At 41.3% G+C, this 15,000-nt stretch overlaps 15 non-coding genes across 15 annotated transcripts; 9 read left to right on the plus strand and 6 right to left on the minus strand.

Annotated features, from left to right (window-relative positions):
* Positions 1–159: 159 nt before the first annotated feature.
* Trnar-ccu (transfer RNA arginine (anticodon CCU)) lies at positions 160–246 on the plus strand. The gene is given in 2 exon segments: positions 160–196; positions 211–246. It is a non-coding gene; the product is annotated as a tRNA-Arg (tRNA).
* A 672-nt stretch (positions 247–918) lies between these two features.
* Positions 919–1,029, minus strand: Trnai-uau (transfer RNA isoleucine (anticodon UAU)). Its single transcript has 2 exons — positions 992–1,029; positions 919–954 (listed from the first exon to the last, which is right to left on the minus strand). It is a non-coding gene; the product is annotated as a tRNA-Ile (tRNA).
* Positions 1,030–2,413: 1,384 nt separating this feature from the next.
* Trnak-cuu (transfer RNA lysine (anticodon CUU)) lies at positions 2,414–2,486 on the plus strand. Its single transcript has one exon. It is a non-coding gene; the product is annotated as a tRNA-Lys (tRNA).
* Positions 2,487–3,495: 1,009 nt separating this feature from the next.
* On the minus strand, positions 3,496–3,569 carry Trnat-ugu (transfer RNA threonine (anticodon UGU)). The gene has a single exon. It is a non-coding gene; the product is annotated as a tRNA-Thr (tRNA).
* A 185-nt stretch (positions 3,570–3,754) lies between these two features.
* On the plus strand, positions 3,755–3,839 carry Trnar-ccu (transfer RNA arginine (anticodon CCU)). Its single transcript is given in 2 exon segments — positions 3,755–3,791; positions 3,804–3,839. It is a non-coding gene; the product is annotated as a tRNA-Arg (tRNA).
* Positions 3,840–5,374: 1,535 nt separating this feature from the next.
* On the minus strand, positions 5,375–5,485 carry Trnai-uau (transfer RNA isoleucine (anticodon UAU)). Its single transcript has 2 exons — positions 5,448–5,485; positions 5,375–5,410 (listed from the first exon to the last, which is right to left on the minus strand). It is a non-coding gene; the product is annotated as a tRNA-Ile (tRNA).
* A 273-nt stretch (positions 5,486–5,758) lies between these two features.
* On the plus strand, positions 5,759–5,831 carry Trnak-cuu (transfer RNA lysine (anticodon CUU)). Its single transcript has one exon. It is a non-coding gene; the product is annotated as a tRNA-Lys (tRNA).
* Positions 5,832–6,837: 1,006 nt separating this feature from the next.
* Trnat-ugu (transfer RNA threonine (anticodon UGU)) lies at positions 6,838–6,911 on the minus strand. Its single transcript has one exon. It is a non-coding gene; the product is annotated as a tRNA-Thr (tRNA).
* Positions 6,912–7,096: 185 nt separating this feature from the next.
* Trnak-cuu (transfer RNA lysine (anticodon CUU)) lies at positions 7,097–7,181 on the plus strand. Its single transcript is given in 2 exon segments — positions 7,097–7,133; positions 7,146–7,181. It is a non-coding gene; the product is annotated as a tRNA-Lys (tRNA).
* A 668-nt stretch (positions 7,182–7,849) lies between these two features.
* On the minus strand, positions 7,850–7,960 carry Trnai-uau (transfer RNA isoleucine (anticodon UAU)). The gene is made up of 2 exons: positions 7,923–7,960; positions 7,850–7,885 (listed from the first exon to the last, which is right to left on the minus strand). It is a non-coding gene; the product is annotated as a tRNA-Ile (tRNA).
* Positions 7,961–9,537: 1,577 nt separating this feature from the next.
* On the plus strand, positions 9,538–9,610 carry Trnak-cuu (transfer RNA lysine (anticodon CUU)). Its single transcript has one exon. It is a non-coding gene; the product is annotated as a tRNA-Lys (tRNA).
* A 1,486-nt stretch (positions 9,611–11,096) lies between these two features.
* Trnat-ugu (transfer RNA threonine (anticodon UGU)) lies at positions 11,097–11,170 on the minus strand. The gene has a single exon. It is a non-coding gene; the product is annotated as a tRNA-Thr (tRNA).
* Positions 11,171–11,355: 185 nt separating this feature from the next.
* Trnar-ccu (transfer RNA arginine (anticodon CCU)) lies at positions 11,356–11,440 on the plus strand. Its single transcript is given in 2 exon segments — positions 11,356–11,392; positions 11,405–11,440. It is a non-coding gene; the product is annotated as a tRNA-Arg (tRNA).
* A 780-nt stretch (positions 11,441–12,220) lies between these two features.
* On the plus strand, positions 12,221–12,305 carry Trnar-ccu (transfer RNA arginine (anticodon CCU)). Its single transcript is given in 2 exon segments — positions 12,221–12,257; positions 12,270–12,305. It is a non-coding gene; the product is annotated as a tRNA-Arg (tRNA).
* Positions 12,306–13,737: 1,432 nt separating this feature from the next.
* Trnak-uuu (transfer RNA lysine (anticodon UUU)) lies at positions 13,738–13,810 on the plus strand. The gene has a single exon. It is a non-coding gene; the product is annotated as a tRNA-Lys (tRNA).
* The last annotated feature ends 1,190 nt before the right edge of the window (positions 13,811–15,000 follow it).

Genomic DNA, 15,000 nt, shown 5'->3' on the forward strand with positions numbered 1-15,000 from the left:
ACTGAACTTAAGCCTTGGGATTTGATCAACGTCCTTTCATAGACTTGAAAAGCACTGTTGCTGTCAAAGAACCATCTGTCATTTCGATCAAAGAAGCGTAATAAAATATATTTTAGCGCTCACCAGTACATCAAGTCGACTTTGAGAAAAAGTGAGGTTGCCTCCGTGGCCTAATGGATAAGGCGTCGGCCTCCTATATTGGGAAAAGAAAGCCGAAGATTGCGGGTTCAAGTCCCGTCGGAGGTGTTTGGACTCACTCTTTCGCTACAAGGTACACACTTTTGAAAGAACTCTCCCTTTTCCTCCCAAATGGCGAGATTGAGAACACCGTCAAGTCAAAATTCGCCAAAGAAGAGGACCATTTCTTCAACAAATACACCACAACTTTCCAGCATTCCTGTTAGATCCGTAATAACCAGCAATCTTGGTCGTAAATTTCTATGAAACTGGATGGCACGTATCAGTTCACCGCTTCTCCCCTTTTTAAAGTTGTAGAAAAAAAAAAGTAATGACTTTTTCCACGAATGCCCAAAGTTATTGCGTGATCAACATTGAAAAAGGGGTAAGGGGTTGCATTATGGGTTGGTGTCATCATCTTTTCGGCTGGGATTGAGGCAGAATGGTACTCAATTACCTATTGTATTTTCCGGGATTTGATTGGCGTAGACAAACTGTCCTATATTTTCTAAATTGCACAGTTCGCCTGTTTTTAAATGAAAACCCTATATGAAACTATCCAAATTAATCCTTAATTGGACAGTTTAAAGAAATAAAGAATAATAGCTATGCTAACAATTGCGGATTAACTACCAGCTATATAATTAAGTTGAGAAAGTAGCTGTGACTGTCTGTGGTCAAAGGAAGCTTTGAGACTTGACATTAAACCCAGCACCAGAGTCGTAGTCTGTAAAATAAGCTTGCTCCCGGCGGGGATCGAACCCGCGACCTTCGCATTACCCCAGCACTATAAGTGACTGTTGCCAGTACTGCTTATAAGTACGACGCTCTAACCTACTGTGCTACGGGAGCTACTACAGTTGCCTCGGAGTGGATTGTCGACGAACCACCCGGTGGTTTCCCGATGACCCTTCAATTGTCTTTCGAGTGTCCTTTCCCACGACACCTATAATAATAATAATAATAATAATAATAATAATAATAATAATAATAATAATAATTCAAGTGTGTGGCAAAGAAAGCTACAAAAAAAAAAAACAAAGGTGGCAAAGAAAGCTACACACAAGTAGGTGGGAGGATAAAAGTCTGAGTAAAGCAGGCTGCTTTGCTTGGCTTAAGGACTGGACGTTATGTCCGTCTAACACCGTTGCAGGAGTGATCGAGCTCTACGAGCAACTATTGCCAACACGAATATATTACAGTCACAAGGTGCGAGCCCGATTAGCCCGAAGTGGCATGTAGGCTATGCAGTAGATCAGCAGAAACAGTTCAGCATATTCTAGCTGGATTTTCCACCTTGGCCCAGAACAAGTACTTGGAAAGGCACAATAACGCCTTGAAGATCCTGTTCTTCGAGATCCTGAAGGACGCAAACCTTATTGACAAAGTCCCACCATGGTTCTCCCAAGTAAAACCCAAACCGGTATATGAAAACGACCAGTTTCAAGCCTACTGGGATGTCCCTCTCTATGCTGAGCACACCGAGGTGAGAGCAAACAGAATCGATGCCCGTTTTATCGACCACCAACAGGAGAAGGTGATAGCACTAGAGATGAGCTGTCCATGGATTGATAACCGAACAAGTAAGGAAGAGGAGAAGACAGCCAAGTATGCCCCCCTAAGATGGGAGATAAAGCGACAGTACCATGGATACGATGTGCAACAATACAACATCATTATTGACCTGCTAGGTGGATGGTCCACAGACATGGAGGAGGAAATGAGGAATTTACTCGGGTCAAGAGTGAGAACTAAAGGAGTCCTGCTAAAGATGCAAAAATCGGTCTTATCAAGCTCTCTTAATATTGCCCGCACTTTTAAAGTAATCACATAAACTTTAGGAGCAATATAACACGAATTTCATTTCAGCAAAGGATATTATTGTCAAAAAAGAAAAAGTGTATTATTATTATTATTATTTTTTATTATTATTCTTTTTTTTTTAATTTTAGCAGTCACTTATTTTATATTTTCACGTAGTTTCATAGATTTAAGTGGATAATACTTTTAGAAAGATATTTGTAAATAGGACTTGAACATGGTGTTTTTAAGGAGCTCCTGGGTTACGATTAACGCCCTAGGTAGCTTTTAGGTATTGACATTCAAAAGTTTCAAACTGTCATAATAAATGCTCGGCAGTAGTTGAAGAACCGAACAGGGTGGATATGCTTCACTGAGCCCAGGCATACCCGTCACATTGTTATTGAACGTTCCGCCAACACAGATGAAGCGTGGAGCCCGGCTAGCTCAGTCGGTAGAGCATGAGACTCTTAATCCCAGGGTCGTGGGTTCGAGCCCCATGTTGGGCGGTGCATCTCTATTTAATATTGGCCGACTAAACCCTCTTGTTTTCTTTTTGTGTGAGTTTATTAATTTTGTGCTTTCGTAGAGAATCAACTTGATAGATTTCCAGGGAAACACGGATGTTAGAACTGAAACTGACCTAAAGCAACAGAAGTAATAACACTTGCGGTGCCAAACACAATTTCAGCAAGTAATCGGATTTTGATGAATTTGACATGCAAGTTGGACAGCATTTGAAGAGTCCTTTCTTCTTGTTTGGTGTTCTTGTTCTATAGAGGTTTTGCACGGCAGCCATGTTGCATGGCAGGAACAATGAAAATGTTTTGCATTAGAAAGAACATTTTTTCCCCTGGGAAAAAGAATCTATTGTTCCTGCCATGCGACATGGGTGCCATGCAAAACCTCTATTACGCGGCCTTGCTGCCTTAGATCAAATCTTTCGAGTTGCAACCACAAGTAAAAATCAGACTTTTCCGAAATGGCAGCCTACTACTTGAAGTAACTCGTCGATTGTGTCCGCCTCTATGTAAGCAGAGCTTGGTTAAAGATAGGTTCAGCTCTGTCTGAAAATGAAGTCTGAAATGCTAGCTTTAAGATGCGGAAGTCATGGGCTCGTGTACATTCCCAGGCGAATTTCCAACTCAGACAAAATCGACAGTCCTAATAGGCTAACTGTATCCAATTCAAACCCTTTTGGGAATAAAACATTTTGTTCAAGGTATTTACATATCATGAATTCAATATGACTGCTACATACAATGCACAACAAATCTTAATGCAGGGAGATTTGAATTGGGTACAACATCGAGTTAGCCGATAAGGTCTATTAAGCTTGTACCTTGAAGCTCAAGCCGAGATGAGATGCTTTAAAACGCATCATCTTTTGATTTGTCTACTAAGGGAAAAGGATGCGATCCCATTAATGCATTTCCCTTCACGTTATTATGCACAACTACAATGATTGTCATGGAATTCAGATTTCAACAAACCTCACCTGAACATCAATAAAACCCAAGGCACCGATGGGAGTTGAACCCATGACCGCCAGTTTACAAGACTGGCGCTCTAACCAACTGAGCTACGGTGCCTTGCACGTAGACCTACATTAACTGCCAATGAAGTTAAGCCTTGGGATTTGATCAACGTCCTTTCATAGACTTGAAAAGCACTGTTGCTGTCAAAGAACCATCTGTCATTTCGATCAAAGAAGCGTAATAAAATATATTTTAGCGCTGACCAGTACATCAAGTCGATTTTAAGAAAAAGTAAGATTGCCTCCGTGGCCTAATGGATAAGGCGTCGGCCTCCTATTGGGAAAAGAAAGCCGAAGATTGCGGGTTCAAGTCCCGTCGGAGGTGTTTGGACTCACTTTTTCGCTACAAGGTACAAACCTTTGAAAGACCTCTTCTTTTTCCTCCCAAATGGTGAGATTGAGAACGCCACCAAGTCAAAATTCGCCAAAGCAGAGCACCCTTTGTTCGACAAAGACACCACCACTTCCCAGCATAGCTTCAAGATCCGTAATAACCAGCAATCTCGGTCATAAATTTCTATGAAACTGGATGCCACAGACAGACCTAATAGGCTAACTGTATCCAATTCAAACCCTTTTGGGAATAAAACGTTTTGTTCCATGTATTTGCATATCATTTAAATATGAATGCTGCATACAGCAGGGAGATTTGAATTGGGTACAACATTGAGTTAGCCGATTAGGTCTATTAAGCTTGTACCTCGAAGCTCAAGCCGAGATTAGATGCTTTATGGAAAAGGATGCGATCTCATTAATGCATTCCCCTTCACGTTATTATGCACAACTACAATGATTGCCATGGAATTCATATTTCAACAAACCTCACCTGAACTTAAATAAAACCCAAGACACCCATGGAAGTTGAACCGATGACCGCCAGTTTACAAGACTGCTGCTTTAACCAACTGAGCTACGGTGCCTTGCACGTAAACCTGCACAAACTGCCACTGAAGTTAAGCCTTGGGATTTGATCACCGTCCTTCCATAAACTTGAAAAGCACTGTTGCTGTCAAAGAACCATCTGTCATTTCGATCAAAGAAGCGTAATGAAATATATTTTACCGCTGACCAGTACATCAAGTCGACTTTAATAGAAAGTAAGATTGCCTCCGTGGCCTAATGGATAAGCGTCGGCCTCCTATTGAAAAAAGAAAGTCGAAGATTGCGGGTTCAAGTCCCGTCGGAGGTGTTTGGACTCACTTTTTCGCTACAAGGTACACACCTTTGAAAGAACTCTCCCTTTTCCTCCCAAATGGCGAGATTGAGAACACCGTCAAGTCAAAATTCGCTAAAGCGGAGCACCATTTCTTCAACAAATACACCACAACTTCCCAGCATTGCTGTTAGATCCGTAATAACCAGCAATCTCGGTCATAAATTTCTATGAAACTGGATGGCACGTATCAGTTCACCGCTTCTCCCCTTTTCAAAGTTGTAGAAAAAAAAAGTAATGACTTTTTCCACGAATGCCCAAAGTTATTGCGTGATTAACATTGAAAAAAGGGGAAGGGGTTGCATTATGGGTTGGTGTCATCATCTTTTCGGCTGGGATTGAGGCAGAATGGTACTCAATTACCTATTGTATTTTCCGGGATTTGATTGGCTTAGACAAACTGTCCTATATTTTCTAAATTGCACAGTTCGCCTGTTTTTAAATGAAAACCCTATATGAAACTATCCAAATTAATCCTTAATTGGACAGTTTAAAGAATTAAAGAATAATAGCTATGCTAACAATTGCGGATTAACTACCAGCTATATAATTAAGTTGAGAAAGTAGCTGTGACTGTCTGTGGTCAAAGGAAGCTTTGACACTTGACATTAAACCCAGCACCAGAGTCGTAGTCTGTAAAATAAGCTTGCTCCCGGCGGGGATCGAACCCGCGACTTTCGCATTACCCCAGCACTGTAAGTGACTGTTGCCAGTACTGCTTATAAGTACGACGCTTTAACCTACTGTGCTACGGGAGCTACTACAGTTGCCTCGGAGTGGATTGTCGACGAACCACCCGGTGGCTTCCCGATGACCCTTCAATTGTCTTTCGAGTGTCCTTCCTCACGACACCCATAATAATAATAATAATAATAATAATAATAATAATAATAATAATAATAATAATAATAATAATAATAATAATAATAATAATAATAATAATAAATGCTCGGCAGTAGTTGAAGAACCGAACAGGGTGGATATGCTTCACTGAGCCCAGGTTGGTTCCGCCAACACAGATGAAGCGTGGAGCCCGGCTAGCTCAGTCGGTAGAGCATGAGACTCTTAATCTCAGGGTCGTGGGTTCGAGCCCCATGTTGGGCGGTGCACCTCTATTTAATATTGGCTGATTAAACCCTCTTGTTTTCTTTTTGTGTGAGTTTATTAATTTTGTGCTTTCGTAGAGTATCAACTTGATAGATTTCCAGGGAAACACGGATGTTAGAACTGAAACTGACCTAAAGCAACAGAAGTAATAACACTTGCGGTGCCAAACACAATTTCAGCAAGTAATCGGATTTTGATGAATTTGACATGCAAGTTGGACAGCGGTTGAAGAGTCCTTTCTTTTTGTTTGGTGTTCTTGTTCTATAGAGGTTTTGCACGGCAGCCATGTTGCATGGCAGGAACAATGAAAATGTTTCGCATTAGAAAGAACATTTGTTCCCATGGGAAAAAGAATCTATTGTTCCTGCCATGCAACATGGGTGCCATGCAAAACCTCTATTACGCGGCCTTGCTGCCTTAGATCAAATCTTTCGAGTTGCAACCACAAGTAAAAATCAGACTTTTCCGAAATGGCAGCCTACTACTTGAAGTAACTCGTCGATTGTGTCCGCCTCTATGTAAGCAGAGCTTGGTTAAAGATAGGTTCAGCTCTGTCTGAAAATGAAGTATGAAATGCTAGCTTTAAGATGCGGAAGTCATGGGTTCGTGTACATTCCCAGGGGAATTTCCAACTCAGACAAAATCGACAGTCCTAGTAGGCTAACTGTATCCAATTCAAACCCTTTTGGGAATAAAACATTTTGTTCAAGGTATTTACATATCATGAATTCAATATGACTGCTACATACAATGCACAACAAATCTCAATGCAGGGAGATTTGAATTGGGTACAACATCGAGTAGAGCCGATTAGGTCTATTAAGCTTATACCTCGAAGCTCAAGCCGAGATGAGATGCTTTAAAACGCATCATCTTTTGATTTATCTAGGGAAAAGGATGCGATCCCATTAATGCATTTCCCTCCACGTTATTATGCACAACTACAATGATTGTCATGGAATTCAGATTTCAACAAACCTCACCTGAACATCAATAAAACCCAAGGCACCGATGGGAGTTGAACCCATGACCGCCAGTTTACAAGACTGGCGCTCTAACCAACTGAGCTACGGTGCCTTGCACGTAGACCTACATTAACTGCCACTGAAGTTAAGCCTTGGGATTTGATCAACGTCCTTTCATAGACTTGAAAAGCACTGTTGCTGTCAAAGAACCATCTGTCATTTCGATCAAAGAAGCGTAATAAAATATATTTTAGCGCTCACCAGTACATCAAGTCGACTTTAATGAAAAGTAAGATTGCCTCCGTGGCCTAATGGATAAGGCGTCGGCCTCTTATTGGGAAAAGAAAGCCGAAGATTGCGGGTTCAAGTCCCGTCGGAGGTGTTTGGACTCACTCTTTCGCTACAAGGTACACAGTTTTGAAAGAACTCTCCCTTTTCCTCCCAAATGGCGAGATTGAGAACACCGTCAAGTCAAAATTCGCCAAAGCAGAGCACCATTTCTTCAACAAATACACCACAACTTTCCAGCATTCCTGTTAGATCCGTAATAACCAGCAATCTCGGTCGTAAATTTCTATGAAACTGGATGGCACGTATCAGTTCACCGCTTCTCCCCTTTTTAAAGTTGTAGAAAAAAAAAAGTAATGTCTTTTTCAACGAATGCCCAAAGTTATTGCGTGATCAACATTGAAAAAGGGGTAAGGGGTTGCATTATGGGTTGGTGTCATCATCTTTTCGGCTGGGATTGAGGCAGAATGGTACTCAATTACCTATTGTATTTTCCGGGATTTGATTGGCGTAGACAAACTGTCCTATATTTTCTAAATTGCACAGTTCGCCTGTTTTTAAATGAAAACCCTATATGAAACTATCCAAATTAATCCTTAATTGGACAGTTTAAAGAATTAAAGAATAATAGCTATGCTATTGCGGATTAACTACCAGCTATATAATTAAGTTGAGAAAGTAGCTGTGACTGTCTGTGGTCAAAGGAAGCTTTGAGACTTGACATTAAACCCAGCACCAGAGTCGTAGTCTGTAAAATAAGCTTGCTCCCGGCGGGGATCGAACCCGCGACCTTCGCATTACCCCAGCACTGTAAGTGACTGTTGCCAGTACTGCTTATAAGTACGACGCTCTAACCTACTGTGCTACGGGAGCTACTACAGTTGCCTCGGAGTGGATTGTCGACGAACCACCCGGTGGTTTCCCGATGACCCTTCAATTGTCTTTCGAGTGTCCTTTCCCACGACACCTATAGACCTTATTCATAAATGGCGGCCAATTTATAATTCTTTTGTCGAAGTGCAAATTAGCCTACCAAGCCTCGATACCATACAGTGAATTGAAAAGAATTTTTGCTCTCAAATGAGGCTTGGTAGGCTAATTTGCACGTGGACAAAAGAATTATAAATGTGACCGCCATTTATGAATACGGTCTATAATAATAATAATAATAATAATAATAATAATAATAATAATAATAATAATAATAATAATAATAATTCAAGTGTGTGGCAAAGAAAGCTACAAAAAAAAAAACAAAGGTGGCAAAGAAAGCTACACACAAGTAGGTGGGAGGATGAAAGTCTGAGTAAAGCAGGCTGCTTTGCTTGGCTTAAGGACTGGACGTTGTGTCCGTCTAACACCGTTGCAGGAGTGATCGAGCTCTACGAGCAACTATTGCCAACACGAATATATTACAGTCACAAGGTGCGAGCCCGATTAGCCCGAAGTGGCATGTAGGCTATGCAGTAGATCAGCAGAAACAGTTCAGCATATTCTAGCTGGATTTTCCACCTTGGCCCAGAACAAGTACTTGGAAAGGCACAATAACGCCTTGAAGATCCTGTTCTTCGAGATCCTGAAGGACGCAAACCTTATTGACAAAGTCCCACCATGGTTCTCCCAAGTAAAACCCAAACCGGTATTTGAAAACGACCAGTTTCAAGCCTACTGGGATGTCCCTCTCTATGCTGAGCACACCGAGGTGAGAGCAAACAGAATCGATGCCCGTTTTATCGACCACCAACAGGAGAAGGTGATAGCACTAGAGATGAGCTGTCCATGGATTGATAACCGAACAAGTAAGGAAGAGGAGAAGACAGCCAAGTATGCCCCCCTAAGATGGGAGATAAAGCGACAGTATCCTGGATACGATGTGCAACAATACAACATCATTATTGACCTGCTAGGTGGATGGTCCACAGACATGGAGGAGGAAATGAGGAATTTACTCGGGTCAAGAGTGAGAACTAAAGGAGTCCTGCTAAAGATGCAAAAATCGGTCTTATCAAGCTCTCTTAATATTGCCCGCACTTTTAAAGTAATCACATAAACTTTAGGAGCAATATAACACGAATTTCATTTCAGCAAAGGATATTATTGTCAAAAAAGAAAAAGTGTATTATTATTATTATTTTTTATTATTATTCTTTTTTTTTTTAATTTTAGCAGTCACTTATTTTATATTGTCACATAGTTTCATAGATTTAAGTGGATAATACTTTTAGAAAGATATTTGTAAATAGGACTTGAACATGGTGTTTTTAAGGAGCTCCTGGGTTACGATTAACGCCCTAGGTAGCTTTTAGGTATTGACATTCAAAAGTTTCAAACTGTCATAATAAATGCTCGGCAGTAGTTGAAGAACCGAACAGGGTGGATATGCTTCACTGAGCCCAGGCATACCCGTCACATTGTTATTGAAGGTTCCGCCAACACTGATGAAGCGTGGAGCCCGGCTAGCTCAGTCGGTAGAGCATGAGACTCTTAATCTCAGGGTCGTGGGTTCGAGCCCCACGTTGGGCGGTGCATCTCTATTTAATATTGGCTGACTAAACCCTCTTGTTTTCTTTTTGTGTGAGTTTATTAATTTTGTGCTTTCGTAGAGTATCAACTTGATAGATTTCCAGGGAAACACGGATGTTAGAACTGAAACTGACCTAAAGCAACAGAAGTAATAACACTTGCGGTGCCAAACACAATTTCAGCAAGTAATCGGATTTTGATGAATTTGACATGCAAGTTGGACAGCGGTTGAAGAGTCCTTTCTTTTTGTTTGGTGTTCTTGTTCTATAGAGGTTTTGCACGGCAGCCATGTTGCATGGCAGGAACAATGAAAATGTTTTGCATTAGAAAGAACATTTGTTCCCATGGGAAAAAGAATCTATTGTTCCTGCCATGCGACATGGGTGCCATGCAAAACCTCTATTACGCGGCCTTGCTGCCTTAGATCAAATATTTCGTTTGGCCCATTAACGACGAACGCGTTGCACCTTTAGTTAGCCTCTTGCGATAGTTTTTATGAAGTCAAGAGTTGCAACCACAAGTAAAAATCAGACTTTTCCGAAATGGCAGCCTACTACTTGAAGTAAGGGGGTGTTTACATGATACCGGTACGAGTTTCATTCTGGTACGAGTTGTCAATTTCATACCGCGTTTACATGGACGACTCATCCCAAGTCCATCGATTACCGGACGCCATCTTGACGAATATTTAGAAATACAACGCTTGCGTCAATAGCCCCAGTCCACCACGACTTGACGACTCATACCGGAATGGGAGTCAATGTAGCGTTTACAAGATACCGGTATAACTTTTCATACCGTTATGAGAATTTCGATCCGGTACAACTACCGGGATGAACTCATACCGGTATGAGTTGTACTGGTATGAGATTTTTCACCGGTATCATGTAAACAAATACAGAGCGATAAGTAAGAACCGGGATGAACTCGTACCAGAATGAAACTCGTACCGGTATCATGTAAACACCCCCTAACTCGTCGATTGTGTCTGCCTCTATGTAAGCAGAGCTTGGTTAAAGATAGGTTCAGCTCTGTCTGAAAATGAAGTCTGAAATGCTAGCTTTAAGATGCGGAAGTCATGGGCTCGTGTACATTCCCAGGCGAATTTCCAACTCAGACAAAATCGACAGTCCTAATAGGCTAACTGTATCCAATTCAAACCCTTTTGGGAATAAAACATTTTGTTCAAGGTATTTACATATCATGAATTCAATATGACTGCTACATACAATGCACAACAAATCTTAATGCAGGGAGATTTGAATTGGGTACAACATCGAGTTAGCCGATTAGGTCTATTAAGCTTGTACCTTGAAGCTCAAGCCGAGATGAGATGCTTTAAAACGCATCATCTTTTGATTTGTCTACTAAGGGAAAAGGATGCGATCCCATTAATGCATTTCCCTTCACGTTATTATGCACAACTACAATGATTGTCATGGAATTCAGATTTCAACAAACCTCACCTGAACATCAATAAAACCCAAGGCACCGATGGGAGTTGAACCCATGACCGCCAGTTTACAAGACTGGCGCTCTAACCAACTGAGCTACGGTGCCTTGCACGTAGACCTACATTAACTGCCAATGAAGTTAAGCCTTGGGATTTGATCAACGTCCTTTCATAGTCTTGAAAAGCACTGTTGCTGTCAAAGAACCATCTGTCATTTCGATCAAAGAAGCGTAATAAAATATATTTTAGCGCTCACCAGTACATCAAGTCGACTTTAATGAAAAGTAACATTGCCTCCGTGGCCTAATGGATAAGGCGTCGGCCTCCTATTGGGAAAAGAAAGCGGAAGATTGCGGGTTCAAGTCCCGTCGGAGGTGTTTGGACTCACTTTTTCGCTACAAGGTACAAACCTTTGAAAGACCTCTTCTTTTTCCTCCCAAATGGCGAGATTGAGAACGCCACCAAGTCAAAATTCGCCAAAGCAGAGCACCCTTTGTTCGACAAAGACACCACCACTTCCCAGCATAGCTTCAAGATCCGTAATAACCAGCAATCTCGGTCATAAATTTCTATGAAACTGGATGCCACAGACAGACCTAATAGGCTAACTGTATCCAATTCAAACCCTTTTGGGAATAAAACCTTTTGTTCCATGTATTTGCATATCATTTAAATATGAATGCTGCATACAGCAGGAAGATTTGAATTGGGTACAACATTGAGTTAGCCGATTAGGTCTATTAAGCTTGTACCTCGAAGCTCAAGCCGAGATTAGATGCTTTATGGAAAAGGATGCGATCTCATTAATGCATTCCCCTTCACGTTATTATGCACAACTACAATGATTGCCATGGAATTCATATTTCAACAAACCTCACCTGAACTTAAATAAAACCCAAGACACCCATGGAAGTTGAACCGATGACCGCCAGTTTACAAGACTGCTGCTTTAACCAACTGAGCTACGGTGCCTTGCACGTAAACCTGCACAAACTGCCACTGAAGTTAAGCCTTGGGATTTGATCACCGTCCTTCCATAAACTTGAAAAGCACTGTTGCTGTCAAAGAACCATCTGTCATTTCGATCAAAGAAGCGTAATGAAATATATTTTACCGCTGACCAGTACATCAAGTCGACTTTAACAGAAAGGAAGATTGCCTCCGTGGCCTAATGGATAAGGCGTCGGCCTCCTATTGAAAAAAGAAAGCCGAAGATTGCGGGTTCAAGTCCCGTCGGAGGTGTTTGGACTCACTTTTTCGCTACAAGGTACACACCTTTGAAAGAACTCTTCCTTTTCCTCCCAAATTGCGAGATTGAGCACGCTTTCAAGTCAAATTTCGCCAAAGCGGAACACCCTTTGTTCAACAAAGACAACACAACTTCCTAATATTGCTGTTAGATCCGTAATAACCAGCAATCTCGGCATAAATTTCTATGAAACTGGATGGCACGTATCAGTTTACCGCCTCTCCCCTTTTCAAAGTTGTAGGAAAAAAAGTAATGACTTTTTCCACGAATGCCGAAAGTTATTGTGCGATTAACAATGAAAAGGGGAAAATGGGTTGCATTATGGGTTGGTGTCAGCATCTTTTTTGCTGGGATTGAGGCAGAATAGTACTCAATCAGAGGCTATTTTTCGAACAGGTCAGCCGGTGAAAGGCTATCCATGTCGCCATGCTGATTCTCTTTTAAATACAAGTAATGGTTGAGAACACCTGCAAAACTCGACTTCGGGCAAACTGATGAAAGCTTTTTGTGAGCGATAAACTGAATTTAGTCATTCATTTTAAACGTTGAGTGTGACATTGACGATGATAATCCTTAAGATTTGATCAACCTCCTCTCATCAGTAACCTCGAATAGACCTAATCGGCTAACTCAATATTGTACCAAATTCAATTCTTTCGGGATTAAGATTCTTTGTGTATTGTATTGCATGATAGTGTAGAACTGATATTTTAGATGATATGGAAATACCTGGAACAAAACGTTTTAATCCCAAGTGTTTGAATTGGGTGCAACACTCAGCTAGCCGAATGATCATGAGTCTATCATCACTATAATGACATACTTAAGAAAGTAATAAACTGTGGTAACATGTTGATTTAGAGAAATGTATGGTAATGTAGTTGAGAAAGTAGCAGTGGCTGTCTGTAGTCAAAGGAAGCTTTGACGATTGACATTAAACCCGGTACCAGAGTCGTAGTCTGTAAAATAAGCTCCCCGTGGTGGCTTCCCGATGTCCCTTCAATTGTGTTTCCAGCGTTCTTTCCCACTGCACCCATAATAATAATAATTATAAATATTCGGCAGAATCTCACCATGATTCAAGCCCAAAATGCCCGGCGGGTCTAATCTGCAGGTCGCAGGTCGCAGGTTGCAGGTCATTGTTTTACCAATACAGAAAGTATCCTAAACATTCATAAAAGCTAACCTTAGGCCTAAAAACTTTTGCTTAGGCCTAATTAGGCCTAAGGTTACGGTTAGGATACTTTCTGTATTGGTGAAACAATGACCTGCAACCCGCGACCTGCGACCTGCGACCTGCAAATTAGACCCGCTGCAAAATGCCCCTAGTCCAAGAACCGAGCAGAGCTGACGAGGTTCACTCAGCCCAAGCATGCAAGTCACATGTTGTTTTTTAACATTCCGCCAACATCTATGTTATAAGGAACCCGGCTAGCTCAGTCGGTAGAGCATGAGACATTTAATCTCATGGTCGTGGTTTCGAGCCCCACGTTGGGCGGTACATCTTTTTATTGGTTGACTAACGGTATTATACCCTTTTTGTGCAAGTCATTAATTTTGTTTTATGTAGAGTACAAACTTAATAGATTTCCAGGGAGTCACGGACGTTTGAATATCGACTTAAAAACCAAAAGTTAGAGGTGAAACTGACCTAAAGCAACAGCTGTCATAACACTTGCAGAGCCAAACACGATTTCCACAAGTAATTGGATTTTAATGAATTATACATGGCAGTTGGACAGCGGTTAAATTGTCCTTCCTTTTTTTCGGTGCTCCTGTTCTAGTACGCGGCCATGATGTCTCAGATCAAATCCTTGGTTTGGCCCATTAACAACGTTGCACCTTTGGTTCGCGCTTAGGATAGTCATTATAATTATGAAGTCAAAAATTGCGGCCACAGGTAAAAAATAGAGTTTCACGAAATGGCAGCCTACTACTTGAAGCAAATCGTCGGTTGTTTCCGCCTCTATGAAAGCGACCACCGGTTTTTTTTGTGCGAAATCGTAACCTGTCATAAAGTTACTTCACTGAGAGGGCGATTGAAACTTTATAATAGAAAGGTAGGCGACCATAGTGTAGAGATACTCAGCAGTTCGCTATATAAACTCAGCGCTTTATTTCTTAGGACAAAGAAGTGACATAATATTCCTACGCCTCTTCGCAAGCCATACATCACTGCATATGACAATGCCACATTTCTCCCCATTTTCAAATAAGAATAGGAACAATAAACTGATTACACAATGTCTAACGTGTGAAGAGTTTCACTCAGTGTCTTTTAGTGTCCCCTTGAGGCTCTAGGGCCCGTTTTAAACGGCGCATGTCACATGTGCCGAATTTAATGCAATTAGATTCGACACATGTGAAATGCAACGTTAAAACGGGCCTAAGAGGAAATCTTCCTTCTTCAATAGCTTTCTCTTGTTCACCAGAGCTGATGAGTAGTTTATCAGGGGATCGCTCCACGATGCCATTATCTGCACTTTATTCATCACTTTCAATCTTGACGGACTCTGGAACTAATCTGAAAGGTTTGAATATGCTGGCGTTTCTTGTGATACTATTTGCCATCCTGAGCTGTCACCATAGATCCTTCCTTGCCAGCAACTATGTAAGGGCGTGGCTCATAATAAGCTTCTGTTTTCCTCTGGTGAGATCTTTCTTTGAACTAGACTCCGGTATGACGAT

This window comes from Montipora capricornis, chromosome 9 (genome assembly GCF_036669925.1).
Source record: "Montipora capricornis isolate CH-2021 chromosome 9, ASM3666992v2, whole genome shotgun sequence".
Lineage (NCBI taxonomy): Eukaryota > Metazoa > Cnidaria > Anthozoa > Scleractinia > Acroporidae > Montipora > Montipora capricornis.